At 43.7% G+C, this 15,238-nt stretch overlaps 1 protein-coding gene across 2 annotated transcripts in view; it reads left to right on the top strand.

Moving 5' to 3' along the window:
- Positions 1-8,751: 8,751 nt before the first annotated feature.
- The window catches only part of SYN3 (synapsin III), a 176,002-nt gene continuing 169,515 nt past the window's right edge, over positions 8,752-15,238 (top strand). The window contains exon 1 of one of the 2 annotated variants that reach the window (XM_058023337.1): positions 8,752-8,830. The gene's annotated coding sequence lies outside the window, so the exon portion shown is untranslated. Of the gene's footprint in view, positions 8,831-14,604; positions 14,648-15,238 lie in introns of those variants that run through there. The other variant, XM_058023339.1, reaches the window with a different exon arrangement.

Genomic DNA, 15,238 nt, shown 5'->3' with positions numbered 1-15,238 from the left:
ATCCAGCAGCAGTGCACGGAGCCTGTGCAGTATAAATGTAATGAGGGGAGTCCAAAGGGAGGAATTACCTCATGGGCAGAGTGGGGAAAACAGTAGTGCTTTCTGGTTGGATTGAAAATGAAAATGCCGAGGCTCTTAGTGAGCTGCTGGCAAACAAAACAGAGCAAGGGTATGTGCGTCTGTCTGTGTATGTACTGGATCTGCAGTGAGATGTTAAAATGAGAAAGAGGAGATCAGACTGGAGCATTAGGTGTCGCAGGTAGAGATAAATTGCAGGCAATCTGTGTAATCAGATTCTCTAACATGGAGAATGCAAGTGAGTATGGAAGTGGATTAATCCTCTCTGCTGAGCTGGCTACACCTGGAAAGCAAGGGGGAGATGGGCTGGGAATCGGGACAGGGAACGTGCCTGGTTGGGGAAACTGATGCTCAAACCATCCTGCCTGCTGTGCCTGCAGCTAAAGTGGTAGCTTATTGAGTTACTTCCACATATTTGTTATTTTCCTTTTAATGATGCAAATGTGAACATCTCTGAGGATCAGGGTAGAGTCCATAAATTGACATCATCTGGAAGAACAGGACTACATCAAGCAAATTAGCCTCTGCCCTTCCTTTTGTTTCACTGCCTTTGCTCTGATAACAAGTGACTGCTGAACAGACAGGGCAGGTGGGGGAAGATGGATTACAAACGTGGCAAGTGGCATTAAGCCATGCAGACAGCGAGTGTCCTTCGCAGTGATGTTATAATCACACTTCTTCTGCTTACATCTTTGCAAGGGTGTGAGACAAGGCTGTCCTGAATTTGGGGTAAGCTTATTCCGGTCACCACCTGGAGCAGGGGTCACAGGTCATTGTAAGGCACTAAAATTTTTAGCTGCTTCTCATAGGGGTTCACCACCTCATTCTTTCCAAGCTGGAATCCAGAGGAAAGTGTTGCTGAGACTAAGACGTTGCTCACCTGTGGATATCTCATCTCTGTTGGAAACTCATTCTTATGAGGAGTGTGGAGGGAGATATGCTTTTTCTGCTTGCGCAGAAAACAGCAGCCAGAGGCTGCCTCCAGAAGGCAGAAAACCCCATAGGGAGAAGCTGCAAAATGCCTTATCTTGGATTAGCCAAACCCTTTTGCCCAAATAGGTTCTCCTTCCTTCCTGACACCAAATTTCTTACATCAGGGGTCAGCTTTCCTCTACCAAGCTTCTTTCTTTTCTGTGGTTTTCTCACATGGCCTGAAGGTTTAGAAAATGACTGATATCCCCATCAGAGAGCACCTCCCTATTCATGTCCACACTCTGCCCATGGCATCTCCTGGAGTCTCTGGGTTGTGCTCCTCTGAGTGGTGGGCTGAGTCTGACCCCCTGTCTCACAGCGTGTGCATGCACCCCAAGCAGGGCCAAGGACACTCACTTGGTAAAAGTATGGAAAGGTTCCACCTTGCAGAGGGTATTTGTATTGGGTGATGAAAAAAAGGAAACACTGCAGATTCCTGTGGGATAGAGGCAGGCTCTCCTCATCTCACCTGGAACGGCTGACTAAAAAATGGATCTAACACAGGGCATATGGTCATAGTTGTGTTTGACATCAGCATTCAAAGCACTCCCAGTAACAGAGTCATTGAAGAAATGAAAAAAACAACCCTGGCCATTTGAGAATAAACTCCCCAGTGTAATAAAATTCTTTCAATTTGCCCCAAAGCAGAGGAATAGTTGAATAACTTGCTTATTCACTCACTGTAGAAGGCTGCACAGCTCCCAGGTGCAGAGCAGGAGGTTCACCCTACCAAAAGGTGGGCAAATACTCATTGCTCCTGGAGAGTCCCTCTCTCTGCACATCAGAGGAAGTCCTCTGCTCTTGCTGGGTTTGGGAAGCGCACCTTCCCTGGGAGATGCCCGCGGGGATTTGGCAGGAGGAGCATCCCCTGAGGCTGCAGCAGCAGCAGCAGCAGCAGCAGCAGCTCGGTGGTGCTGGCAGTCACAGCCGGCTGGGTGCCTGCATTGTTTGCTGCTGCCCTCCGAGCCCACGGGGAGCTCGGAACGGGCACAACGCCAGCAGATCCCCAGGGAAGCTGACGTCATGGCCAGTTCACCGGTGCCCGACACTGTGCTGGAAACCTGAGGTCGCTTTGCTGCCATTAATTGCTCAGATGATTAATTCATGCAATGATATCACTTTCTGGGGGGCAGGTTCGGGGGTTGTGTGCTCCAGTAACGAGAGGCAGGATGGGATGCAAACTCGTGCTCCGGGCTGGTGTTAGCACTAATCAGAACAAACCAGCCACTGCGTGCTCCACATCATCCCTCCTCCCCCAGAAAGGGGACAGCTTTCTTCTTGGGCTTTATAGGGGGGATGAGGGGGTGGTGCCATGGGATGTGTGAGCAAGTGTTCTTATGGGATTTGCAGTATTGCAAATTCTACACCACAGGACTGAACCATAATGCCCCTTAATTTTCACAGCTACTCTGCAACACGGATTTTTGTTTTAATTGTTTTCATGTTAACTACTTTATTTATGCCATTTACATTGCACTTTCCAACAAGAAAAAACAGTATTATTCTCATTACAAAGACAAAAAAAAAAAAAAAAAAAAAAAAAAAGATAAAAAGAAGTGAGTTTGTTTCTTATTGCACAGTGGCTGGTGTGTTGCACTGTGGTGCTCTCATCTCAGAGGGTCGTGCTCAGTCTATAGGGGTGTGGGATCAATTTTTAGTTGGTCTGGAAATTCCCCAGAATGTCAAGTTTTGCCGTAAATACTCTAGGATATTTAATTCTTTTGTGATGTTTTTAGGCTAAAAAACCCTTTCCTGTCTCTTTTCTAGCTAAGCAAATAAGTCTAGAATTCCCAGGTGGGCACTACAAAGAGCTGTCCTGGCCCAGACACAATTAATAGCTGATAAAGTTGCAGCAACTTGATCTGTCAATCTGTTGGTAGGTGAAACATCTAACTTGAAATGTCAGACAAACAACCCAGGGCGTTTTCAGAGCTGTTGTAAGAGAATTTTGTGTCACTCGGCCACATGGATCCCTCCCTCTCGCTCACTCCAGTGCTGTTCTCACTTCAGGCCTCTGTGGTTTTGGCTGATTTGCATCCTCAGAGGTGTACAAAGCCCTGGATCATAAGTTTTCAAACAGGCTTGGTAAGACCAAAAGGAAATCTTTCCATTTCTAGATTGGCCTTTTATTTATGGGATTAAATGGTTTCCTTTCTGTTTAAGCAGTGGGGAAGCCATGCTCTCTCTCCATTCTTGATAATTCTTCACTTTTCCCATCCTTTGTGATTTGTCGTGGTATTCTCCTACCTCATCTAGAGATCTGAAAATGTCAAGGAGCTTTTTTAAATGCCAACAAGTAACAGAGATTTGATTAGCAACTGTAGCAGATCCCTTACCAGTCCAGTACTGTAGACTCATATATATTTATAATACAGTTATCAAGGAAAATGAAGTGATTAAGCAGAACTAACGATGTCTGTATTAATGGCTGTCAGCTTCCAGACGTTCATCTCTTGTCTGTTTAATGAGGAATAATTCTACTATGTCTGGGCAGATCAAATGCTAAAGCAAGGGTGCAGTTTGGCTCTGCTGCCCTTAGCAGATTGCACTGGCCACAGGAGATGTGGTCCAGGGCACGTGCCTGTAATTTTAAATAGTGAGAAAAACTAATAAAAGTGAGAAAAACTAATGACACAGCCTTGGAAAAGTAGGAGGAAGAGTCTGTGGTGGGGCCTTTGGGGAGAATAATGTTTTGTCCTGGTGGCAGCCCTCCACTGCAAAGGGCTGAATTGCCATCAGAGTGACAGGAAGAGGAAGAAAAGATTGTCTGCTTCCCAGGATGGCCTGTGGGGGACTGGCATGGGGGAGAGGGGAAAAAGTTAATTGGATGGCATAGGAAAGACCCTTTTTCTAGGTTTCCTGAAACTGGGAGTATCCCCTTCCTATCACTTTGAGAGAGTAACCACAGTCATTTTTAAAAGCACATTAAATTTTGCTCTGAACTGTCAGACTGGGATATGAACAAGACAGAGAGCTGCTGTGTTGTCTCATACTCCAGCCTGAAGAAGACAAGCAGCATTATATTCCTGTGTGTCTGAAAAATAAATCAGAGTCCGTGTTAAAAGAAGGAGGAAGGTAGGACAAAGGTAGGACTGAAGAGTCATATGAAAAGCTGGACAAAGTTACAGAGAGGGGTGTGCATTTTTTGGAAGAAGGAAATTTTGGTTTCTGCCAAGCTTTATGGGTTTTGGCTGATTTATTTCCCACTCTCAGCGTGATCCAGATCAAGCACTCCTTCAGCTGGGGAAAAAAAATAAAAGCAATTGCTTCTTTGTTTCTTCTCATACACAGGAGCAAACATACACCTACCAACTCCTTTTGAAAGATGGCAAACAGTGTCTTCAGCCAGGTCTTCATGGTTTGAAATGGTTTTTGGCTGAGCTCCCTCGAGTTTAAAAGGTGTGCTACCTTGAGCCCTATGTTTTAATTTACAATTTAATGTTACATTTAGTTGACAAGAAGGAAATAGTATTTTAACTTGCTGATTCTAACCCTTTAAAACCCCAAAGCCATTTAAGAAAAGATACTAATTGACCAGTTGTTCATAAAAGCCACAGCTAAAGCCACTCAGATTACTTGGGGTCAAATAAAGAGTTTACTGATTCCCATCCAAGTGAGTGGAGAAAGTCCCACTCCTCTGCAACTCAGAACTTCCAGGCCTGCTGGAAAAAAACAGCCAGAAATGCTTACATCATATCTTTTATGTAGCCAATGCAAAATATTTTTAATCTAGAAGGACTGGTAGGCTTTCACCAGCACTAAATTAAGTTTATAAGTTTATAAACACAAGGATATTTACATAGAGCTATTAGAAAAGCAAAACCAATAGCAGCAGAACAGTCAGCTCCAAGATGATTCAGACCCTTAAAATCTGTCATTTAAAATATAGTAGCACTCCTTTTTTAGATGAAGTGCATTATTTTTAATATAGGGTATTCTGGCCCTATGTGGTTGTTTTCTTTTGTAAAACATAATGAGCATATCTGTCATGCCATCATCTTTCTCCCCCACTTCTAACTGTACTTTGCTGGGTTTAGAGTAGGGCTGAAGAGCCCTGTAGTGCATTGCAGCCCAGGAACATATCAAAGACATTCTTGGCTGCAGAAATACTTATCAGAGCAAGCTGATAAACTCCAGAGGATGATGCTAGAAAATACAAATCCTTCTTGGAGAAGGAAAATCAGGAGTTTTGTCACTGAACTTACCAGCACAGCGCAGTTTTTTATAGCCACTGCTGTAGAGCAGCGAACAATAAAATGGAAATTTGGGTTAAAGAATGACCCCATGGTGCCAGAGGTGATGGCACCATGTGTTTCTCTCCCTGAGTCACCACACACACTTCTGATGCACTGTGCCCATCACTGGCAGCTGCCAGGGGCTGTGGACACAGCGCATGGGCAGGGAACACACTTGGTGCATGGCTCTTTGTTGAAGTGGCCTTGGCAAAACCAAATTATGTGACAAGCCAGGAAGCATTTATTCTTTTTTTAGCCCCAAAGGTTTTTGATTCACTGCTTAAAGATGAGTCTCAGTGCCTGTATTTCCCTGCATGCTCGCTAAAGCATTGCACTTTGGCAGGAGAGGTTGGATGAAGCACTGTGCTCCCTCCAGCAGCTCAAGGCTGCTCTATTTAGCTTGATGCTTCTATCTAAAATAGGCCTGTGTGTATTTAGTTAATCTTTTGGGCAGACTTTCTTACTTCAGCTTCTTGTGAAGTTTCTTTTAGCAGGAGAGAGAGGAGTAGGCGAGGTAGGGGGTTGCTGCTTTATAATAAAACTGAGAGAGGCTGACAGGAATCCACATGAAGGTTACCTTGGTTCACTCTGGGCAACCTTAATAATTCAGCAGAGCCTTTCTAGTCCAGGCTTCCCACGCTGTTCCCCACAGGGCCAGTTTCACATATGAGAGTTTCTTGAGGCCATTCAAGGCACCAGCTACTGAGAAACACAAGGCATAGGAGAGGATGGTGCCTGTCAAGAGCTGGAGCTGCCTATTCCTATTAATGTGCAGGCAGGCTTTTCCAGGGAAGATTCTTTGATGTCTCTGACTCTTGGTCACAGTTCACAGGCCTCTGGCTTTACATGTCATGCTTCTTTCTTGAAGGAAAGTGCCACCTCTTTCTTCTGCTGAGCCCCACGGTCAGACTGTCACCTCATGAGGCGTGACCCTCAGAGCAGGACAGTGCCTTCGGTCACCCAGGGCAAACCCAGACCTTGCAAAGTCACAGCTGACATCTCCTGCAAAAATCATGCCAGCTGTGCAAGACCATCTGCCTTCCACCATCATCGGGATGAGAGAGGGGTCACTTCTAACTTCCAAATTCTTTTCATTTCAGAGAGAACCCCTTAGAAGTTGATAAGAATTTTGCTTGAGCTAGAAGGGAAAGAATTGACTTTCTGCTTTCTGAGATATTTTCCAGTTAAATAAGTAGCATTGCTACAGTTTTTCTCTATGCTCTGTTCTGCTAATAGAAGCAATAGCTGATTACCTCACACAATGCTGTAAGACCAGTATATTTTCTACGAACAGAGTAGGTGGTGAAGAATGAATAGACTCTTCAGTTGTCTGAATTCCTAAGTGTATGTTTTCATGCTTAGTGATAGGGCAACAAAGGCAATGGGCAGGTAAGAAAAACTCTGATTTTTAAGGAGATTTAAGGATTTTTAAGGAGATTTTAAAGGATTTTTAAGGAGAGAACAGCACCTGCCTGTTTTGTAGTATGGTCAGGGGTAGCAGCGGATGGGGGAGGTGAAATAAGAATAGAATCATAGAATGTCTTGGTTGAAAGAGACCTTAAAGATCACCTAGTTCCAGCTCTCTACCACCACGGACAGGGACACCTTTCACTAGGTCAGGTTGCTCAGGACTCTATTCAATAATCATCTGTAATAAATAACAAACCAGCTGCCATCTCCTGCATCACTTGGCAATATTTTTTATTCAATTTTCAGGGCAACACAAACCAAAAAATCAGCTCATTTGAAACTGCTGCGAGGCACTGCCTAGCCCTGTGCTGTCAGCAGCTGCTGCTCAAGATGTAGCTGCCCAGGAGAGAGCTTCTGGTTTACAGCATGAGCATCTGAGCTCTCCTGGGATGCTTAAGCAAGTGTCTTTGCATTGGGGTACCATGTGGTCGTGCAGTCCTTGCTGAAGCTGGGAGAAAACACTGTTTTCTTCACTCAGGCTTTCAGGGAGCTGTGCTTTGCTCTTGCTGCAGGGACTATGGCTTAACTACAGGACTGGTTTGCACCAGCTGGTGAGTATTTACAAACTAGCCTTGGAGTTGTTTTTCCAATCAGAAACTATAAACTCATGATGGGAGGAGATAGGAGAAAGTACACAAGCTGCACTAGTGGGAGGACAAGCTCAATGATCCTAGTCTTCAAATTCATTTGATTTCTACAAGTGCTCTGCAGTGCTTTAGTGGTAATTGAAGAGATCCAAAGCAATTATCCTCTTTCAGAAATGAGATACTAATGATGGAGAGCTGAAGCGTGACAAGAGCAAGTGATTAAGCTGATGATAGTGAAGGACTTCTATATATTTGTTGTCATGCTGTGTACATTATTTTTGCTCACAATATGGCCCCTTCTTGTCCTGGTTTTACATTTGTGTTCCAATATGAAGTGATTTAACCAGGATCACTCATGCATCTCTTAGGAAAACATATGTGGATGTGCAGGGCCTGCCACCAGCATGTGAAGGTGATTCAATACTTTGATGAAGTTCAGTGATGATAACAGATTTTATAATCCCATCACTGGGACATGTTTGGTTACTGTTTTTGCACTGAGTAGAACTCCTTGTGTCTAACCTGGCTTATTTATAAAAGATCATCCATACACTAATTTCTTACACATTATCATCTTCTGGGCATCAACAACAGTTTGTGCAGCAATCAGCTCTGAAACTAGACTCCAGTGACATTAGCAGTGTCACAGACATATTTTATGAAAAATCCTTTTGCCGGGGTCCTTTCTCCTGAGAAGCTGAGAAGCTTCACCTTCTCCATGTTTTCCTGCTTTGGAATGTGATTTGGAGTATTGTTTACTCAGCATGTGAAATTATTTTTCCTTGATGACCAATGACAGCCACCTGTGTCGAGGCTGTGAGCAGTCATAAGATTTTATTACCATTCCATTCTATTCCTTGCTAGCCTTCTGATGAAATTCTCTCTTCTATTCCTTTAGTATAGTTTTAGTATATAATTTTCTTTTAATATATATAATAAAATAATAAATCAGCCTTCTGAAACATGGAGTCAAGATCCTCATCTCTTCCCTCATCCTGGGACCCCTGCAAACACCACTACAATTAGCAGTACTCATTTAAGCTGAGAACTCTGTATATCCTTCCATGTTAGCAAGTAATATGTTTTTCAGGTAGGTTTATTTTTAAAGAGTTGCTGTACTTACGTTGTGTATTATTGAACACCTCTGCAGTCTGTATTTATGTCACCACAGAGATCAGTCTCTCTAAAATGTGACCCAATATAACCTTTCAATGATTTATTTGTATAGTTAGTGACTTCCTTAAAGTCCTTTAGAAAAAATAGAGAAAGGACAGGTCTTTTGATCCAGAAAAACTCAAAGACTGGTTTTCTTTTGTGTGTGCATTCTTGAAATAAAGCATAATGTTTTGTATGTTTTAGTGAACTGACTGCTGCACTGCAACCTGCAGGAATATCAGTTCTGCCCTTCAGGTCAAACCTTTGGCAAATGCTGGATATGCAAGTGTAAGCACAGATTTTGGCTTGTCATCTGAACAGGAGGAGGCCAGGGTGAGTGCCCCTGCAAAGCTGCAGGGAATAAACACTTCCTCAGCCTGTTTGTTTAACATCTGGTCATCCATGCCAGCCATAGAAATCTTGGAGCTATGAAGTTACACTCTGGAGTTTGTGGTTTGGTTTGGTTTGGTTTGGTTTGGTTTGGTTTGGTTTGGTTTGGTTTGGTTTGGTTGGGTTTGGTTGGGTTTGGTTGGGTTGGGTTTGATTGGGTTTGGTTTGGTTTTTTAACCAGTTCTGTGTCTCCATAGTGATGACAAAGTGAGGCATTTGTTAACAAGTGGCCAGAAAATGTCAACCTTTCTGGCCTTAATGATCCTGAGAGCACAGGCACTCTGTCTGGGCAAGAGCTGGAAACAAACCTACCAGAGCAAGGCAACTCTCCAGCTGTTACTCAGCACTCTGTGGAGTTTGGTTTGGATTCTTCAGGAGACTGCTTCAGTAGACTGCAGTTTACTCTTGGGCATGTCTTTTTATTTTGTAAATCCATATCCAGAGTTAAAGAGGCTTTTGTCTGTAAGCTTCAGTCATGTGGGACAGCACTACTTAGCTCTGGGAAATGCAGATTGCCCCAGAGAGGAATAGGAATACTTTGCAATGATGCTTCTATCATTACCCATATCATTGTACAATTGTACACAAGCACAGTAATTCACACCATGCTTGTGTGTGCACCCCGAAAGAGCTGACATCAGTGTCTGTGGCTTGAGTTCCTCTCATGGTGCCTGCTGGGGCTGTCCAGCTGCAGATGCTGCTCTTTCCCTCTTCCCCTTCCTTCTCTCCTTTTCTTGAGGCAGAACTTCTCAAAGCACAGAAGGAGAACCCAAAATAGCTGGGCAGATTCATCCTTTGTGTTCCTGGTTACAAAATGGTTCTAAGTGCTGCTTTTTTCCAAGCTTTCCAAGAAACCTTTTTCATTTTTTTTTTCCACTCATGGTGGCTATATACTCTCCAGGTCTTGAAAGGTTTGATGGTTTGTTTCTTAAAAAAGGCTGGCCACTCTTGTAACTCTTAAAGCTTTGTAATTCAGCTCTTGATCAGCAGGGGAAGCAGAGCTGCTGAAGCTGCCTGTGCTTGCCTCAGAGGTGCAGCATGAAGGTGTATGAGCTGAGCCTTGCAAGATCTCTGCACTCTGCAAAATAAAGCTTGTCATCTTAAATGGGAAACCAAGGCACTGCATGACCTTTCCCCAAGCTGATAGCAGGAGACTTTGTCATGGTTTGACGACCACATTGTGCTTTATTTCCATCTCTGGGCACAGCCCACTAGCCTAGTTTTTCACAACTTTGTATGGGTCCAGAATCTAATCCAATTTCCCCACTCATGTATTATATGTTCTGATGCTTTCTGTCTAAACACAGCACCTGGTGTTTGGAGCCATTTGTGGAGGGCTCCTACACCATCCAGCATGAGTACAAAGACTGGATAGGCAAGCAGGCAGGAACTGGGAGAGAAGGCAGCTGGATAAAAGAGAGTTAGTGAAATAAGGTAGCAATAAAGTTTATCCCTAGCTTTTTAAAAGTTATTTTCTGATCTTAGCAGTGCATCTCTGATGATGCAACTCTTCATCAACACAGTGTCCCTACAGAGACAACATAAATTCATAAATAGCCTTCAGAACCTGTCCAGATTCCTTATTGTAAGGGACCTAACACCTACCCCCTGACTGTCTGCAGAGGTTTCTGCTGGTACCACAGATATGTTTGGCTTGCATCTCTCCAACCTGCAGCCGTGCTAGAGCAGGATCTTATGCACATTTTTCGAGGTTGCAACAGGGCAGCAGGCACTGGCAATGTCACAAAGACTGGGGTGCTCAGTTCAGCTCTGGGATAGGGGAACGTGCCCCTGTTGGGGTGAGAAGTGTGTGGGTACACGGTGGGAGAAAAAGGGACACGTTCCACAAACCCACACATCTTTTCATGTGTCTCCATGTGATCAAAGATGTAAAAAAGTGAGGGAAAATACCTCCCACAAATCCTCAGCATGGTTCAGGTTGGCTATCACAGAGCTTGAGGCAACTCATGCAGTGCTCCAGTTGAAGGTCTACCCATCCTCGTTGTCTCTTTGTCAGGAATAGTCCAGCCAATCTCCCACCACTTCTACATCACATGAAAGAATTGACATCAAGCTGTCTTACAGTTGTGTCACAAATCTTGCCCAGAATGCAGTAAAACATTGTCTTTCCCTTCTATCATCAAAATAAATCAGTAAGGGTGCTCCAGTTCTTGGCTTAGTCTTTGTACTGCTACATGAGATGGGCACATAAGGTTAGAAAGCAAAAGAGCTAAACAAAGGCAAATTACAGGTTTTATTTCTCCAGATATCTGCTGTTCACACCATCAGGTGAAGTAACTCTCATGTATATGATAATGGGCTCCTTGCCATATGGGGAAAATCTGGGAAACTGAAATATGCTGGTGCCTGGAGTGATGCAGGGGGAAGAACTGAGGCAGATGTAAATGGCAGCAAAGCTTAGATGGAATATTTTAGTACTATAGATAGTTTGGAGGACTTAAAATATTTGAAGGAAGACTTTTTAACCCCCAGAAGCATAGAACATTTGGGAAAGAAATTGAGTTTTTGTAGCAGCTCAAAATGAATTAGAAGCATAGATGCAAGAATTATGAAGTTGTGTTTGAAGCTTTTTTATTTGGAAATATGCAATAGATTTTTGTCTTATAAGCATATCAAAAGTAATACAATTTGGGCTCCAAACAGAAAATCCTTCTTATCATTACCAGTTAACTAATAATTATGTATTTGATGTATACTATAATCTCTTAATTAATTGTTTCCTCCGGTTTCACAGCCTATAGCACTTTTTTCCCTACAACATATCTAGTTCACTTTGTGGTAGTGAAATATTTTGTTTACAAGCATTTTGAATAACCAGTCTATTGTGGCAGAACTGAAACAGAGTAGAAAGAAAATGGCCTGGGAATGAGGAAGTGATCACAATCAAGACATGAGCCCCATTAGCACTGGGCAAGATGCTGCAGTTTCCTCTGAGACCCTGTGAGTTGCCAGTCCCTGAGGCACCTCTTATCTGCATGAGCCCTAATGCATATTGGCAGGCCCTACATATTAAATACACCCAGCTCCTTGATTTTATTCAGATCAGCACTCTTCAAAGCAGCACGCCTCTCAGCTGAAGGAAATCCCTGCTCTATTAATGGTGTGTCTGGTGCCACTTTCACTCTTATCACCATGAAATCAGGGCTTGCACGGTTGCTGCAGAAAACTTGAAGCATTTTTCACAGCACACAACATGAACTGCATCAGATCCAAGATTGGGAAGCAAAAAGACAGGACCTTCCAAGCCCTGCTTACTTCCTTCCTACGATTTCATCCACTTAATATGCAGAGCATTTATCTTTACCAGTTCTCTGGTTGTACTGCTGTCTCCTGCTTTCCTTTACCCTCACCATGAGGAGCCACTTTGGCATGTGTGTAGCTATCAGCCTTAATGGAAGCATTAGTGTCACTATTGCTGGGGGTAGGAATGACCACAGCACTCCTGGGAAATAAGAAATGGAGCCAGGATGCAAACTCAACTGACTTTGAGATGGAAATGACTCTGTGGCATTCAAGGATTAGACACACTGCCTGCTCCAGTTGTGCTGGGTCTGGCTTTGCTGATAAGCAATTATTGATGTTGAGCAGACAGGCCACAAAAGGCCTCCATAAGCTCATTGACAAGAGGATATTATTACCACTGAGACAACACCACAGCCATTAGGTGCCAACAGGATTTCCAAAGTGAGACTAAAATGATGAAATAATATATTGTTTCCAAGAAGTAACACATCGTAATTTGATCTGGGGGGATATTAAAGCCAGAGAGTATTATCATAATATTCAGATTTATTTTTGCTAGAAAATTTTTCACTATTGTTCATGGATTTAGTCATCTTCCTTTGCAATCTGCTTGAAAGTCTGATGATCTTACAGAGGCATTTTTTCACTTTGGATTGTTTTTCCCCACCTTCTTTTCCTCACTTGCCAATATGAAATAATGGGCAAAAGAGGAAGCAGACTTGCTCATTTGCTGTGCAAATGAGGGTGTAGCTCTTGGGAAGTGGTCCCATTTGCACTTGGTTTGATATGCACGCCCCCACTATCTTCAGGAGATAAGGCAGCCCCCCCTACCATGAAACTGCTTTGTAGAAAGCTCTGGCAGCTTTGCAAAAGGAAAATACAGATAAGATTTGTGAAACCCAGACTTCCAGTTAAATAGCCACCCAAGCAGACAGAGAGGATTTTTTTTAAGATCTACAGGAATGCAGCAATTAGACAATGGAATCATTGCACCTTTACATGTTTCAGTGGCTTAGTGAAGCATGTTGAACATTATGAAGTGATTCGCTTCTGACAGAGAGACATCCTGCCATCTCTGACAGTCTCTGTGTTTGAGCAGAGAAACAGAATGCACAAGAGACTGGCTTCTTGTGAAAATCCACAGAAGGATGGGTGGAACTAGATGGTTCTTAGGACCCCTTCCAGCCCAGGCCATTCTCTGATTCTGGTGAGCTGCTGTCTAACACGTAGCAGGAGACTCAGGCTCCAGATAGGATTATTGTCTTGAGAGCTCTTTCTGCTCCCCTGCCCTGGCATCCCCTCCAGCTGCAGGCTTCTGACTCCTTGCAACTGCCTCCAAAGACACCATATGGCTCTGCTGGTGTCAGTGGGGTTTGTGCTGAAGTTCTACATGCTCTGGAAAATTTAAACCAGGGTCTACATTACAGGGAAAGTTCTCTGCAAACTGAAAACCATCATGGAAACTCTGCTTTCCTCTGTTCTTTGGGCTGGCATACAGTCTTTCCAATTCCTATGCTTTTTGTATGTGCTTCAGGTTTACAAAATGTGGAGTATTTTTGGTGGTATATCACTTTCTTTTTCTTACCCATGTTGTCGTAATTTCCCGATTTATGGAATTTCAGCTGTTGCTGAAAAATACCAAGAAATGTTTAAACATGTGAACCTCTTGAACCCAGGACTGTGGCAAATGAAATAAAAAACTAACAAAAATTCTAATTCATTTCAGAACAATTTGTTTTATTATGCTTTCAGTTCTTCCCAAGAAATGCCAAGTTATGCCAAGCTTGGGATGCTGAAACACTGAAACCATTCAGAGTGAAACACTGAAAGCTTGACAATGATAAATAACCTCTTGCTTTCTTCTTTTTGAAATATACTAGAAATGTGGAAAATACAGTTTTAAAAAATATACTGTGTGTGGAAAGGCATCCAGCTGGATTTTGAGTTTCCTAACACGGCTGTCCCTCCACAGAGGTCGACTACCACATGATGTCAGTATGCCTGAAGGCAGAAAGGGATCCATGGGAATGTATTAAGACTTGAATGTGTGCTGAAGGCAGTCTGCAAAATGGATGTGAGGGGGTGAAAGTCAATGGTTGTTGCCAGGTGAGGAGCTTCCCCTCACCTTCCCTCCCACCGTGGGGCAGAATGGAAGAGTGCAGTCTCTAACAGTGAGGTGGGGGATAATCCCTCTGCAGTGTTTTTCCATCCTGCTGCCCCCAGCATTGCTCTGTCAAGAGCAGTAATCAGATGCAGGTTGGTGTGGTTGTGTCAGTTCATTACCTGACAGCATGAGATAACAAGCTCAGGGGAAATCTAAGCGTGGGTAGCAGCAATCAGCCAGCTGAGCTGGGTTCCCTCCAGACACTGCTGCACATCAGAAAATAACCCAACAAGAGGTTTAAGTGAACATTCTGTTCTTGTTTTCTAACACATGTCAACAGGTTTTCTGAGATAACTTGCATCTCCATGGAGTATATCCTTGAGAGAAAGCAGGTAGGTGCTTGGCTGCTGTCAGTGTGCTGAGTGAGTAGATTGCATATCCTCCCTTGCTCTTCCAAAAATATCAGCCAGGAAGTTTAACTGTGTGCTAGTAAGGGGCTGACAGTGCCAACCCCTTGGCTCTTGTTTTCAAGGTCAGCTCCACTTGACCTTCTTCTTGCCTCATTTGGTTGCTCACATTGTTCCCTTTTGGTTCCCTGAAGGTGCTCACATTGTTGGGATTGCTGCGTGCTCCTGCATTGTCTGCTGGTTAAGCCTATTCCTGCTTGCTTCCTCCCTTTCTGCTACTGCCTTCTCCTCCTCCTGCTCCTCTCCCTGTCTCTCTTGCCTGCTCTCTTTCCTCAGGACTCACTCATTCTCCTGTGCCTCAGCTATTATTTCCCCACCCTGAAGTATAGAGCAGATCCCAGCCTGCAGCTCCATGGCCCAGATGCTGTTTTCCCAGCTAGCTTTCAGGAGCAGCTGTTTCACTCAGCAGCAGATGACTCCTGCTTGGTGAGAAGCAGCTGCTTGTCTTGCAACTTGAGGAACTCCACAGGAGCTGTTGCTTGGTCTGGAAGCAGCCCATGGGCTGTATTTGCAGCT

The sequence above is a fragment of the Melospiza georgiana genome, chromosome 4 (assembly GCF_028018845.1).
Source record: "Melospiza georgiana isolate bMelGeo1 chromosome 4, bMelGeo1.pri, whole genome shotgun sequence".
NCBI classification, from domain to species: domain Eukaryota; kingdom Metazoa; phylum Chordata; class Aves; order Passeriformes; family Passerellidae; genus Melospiza; species Melospiza georgiana.
Note: the sequence above shows the minus strand (reverse complement) of the source record. Positions and strands in the feature narration are given on the sequence as shown.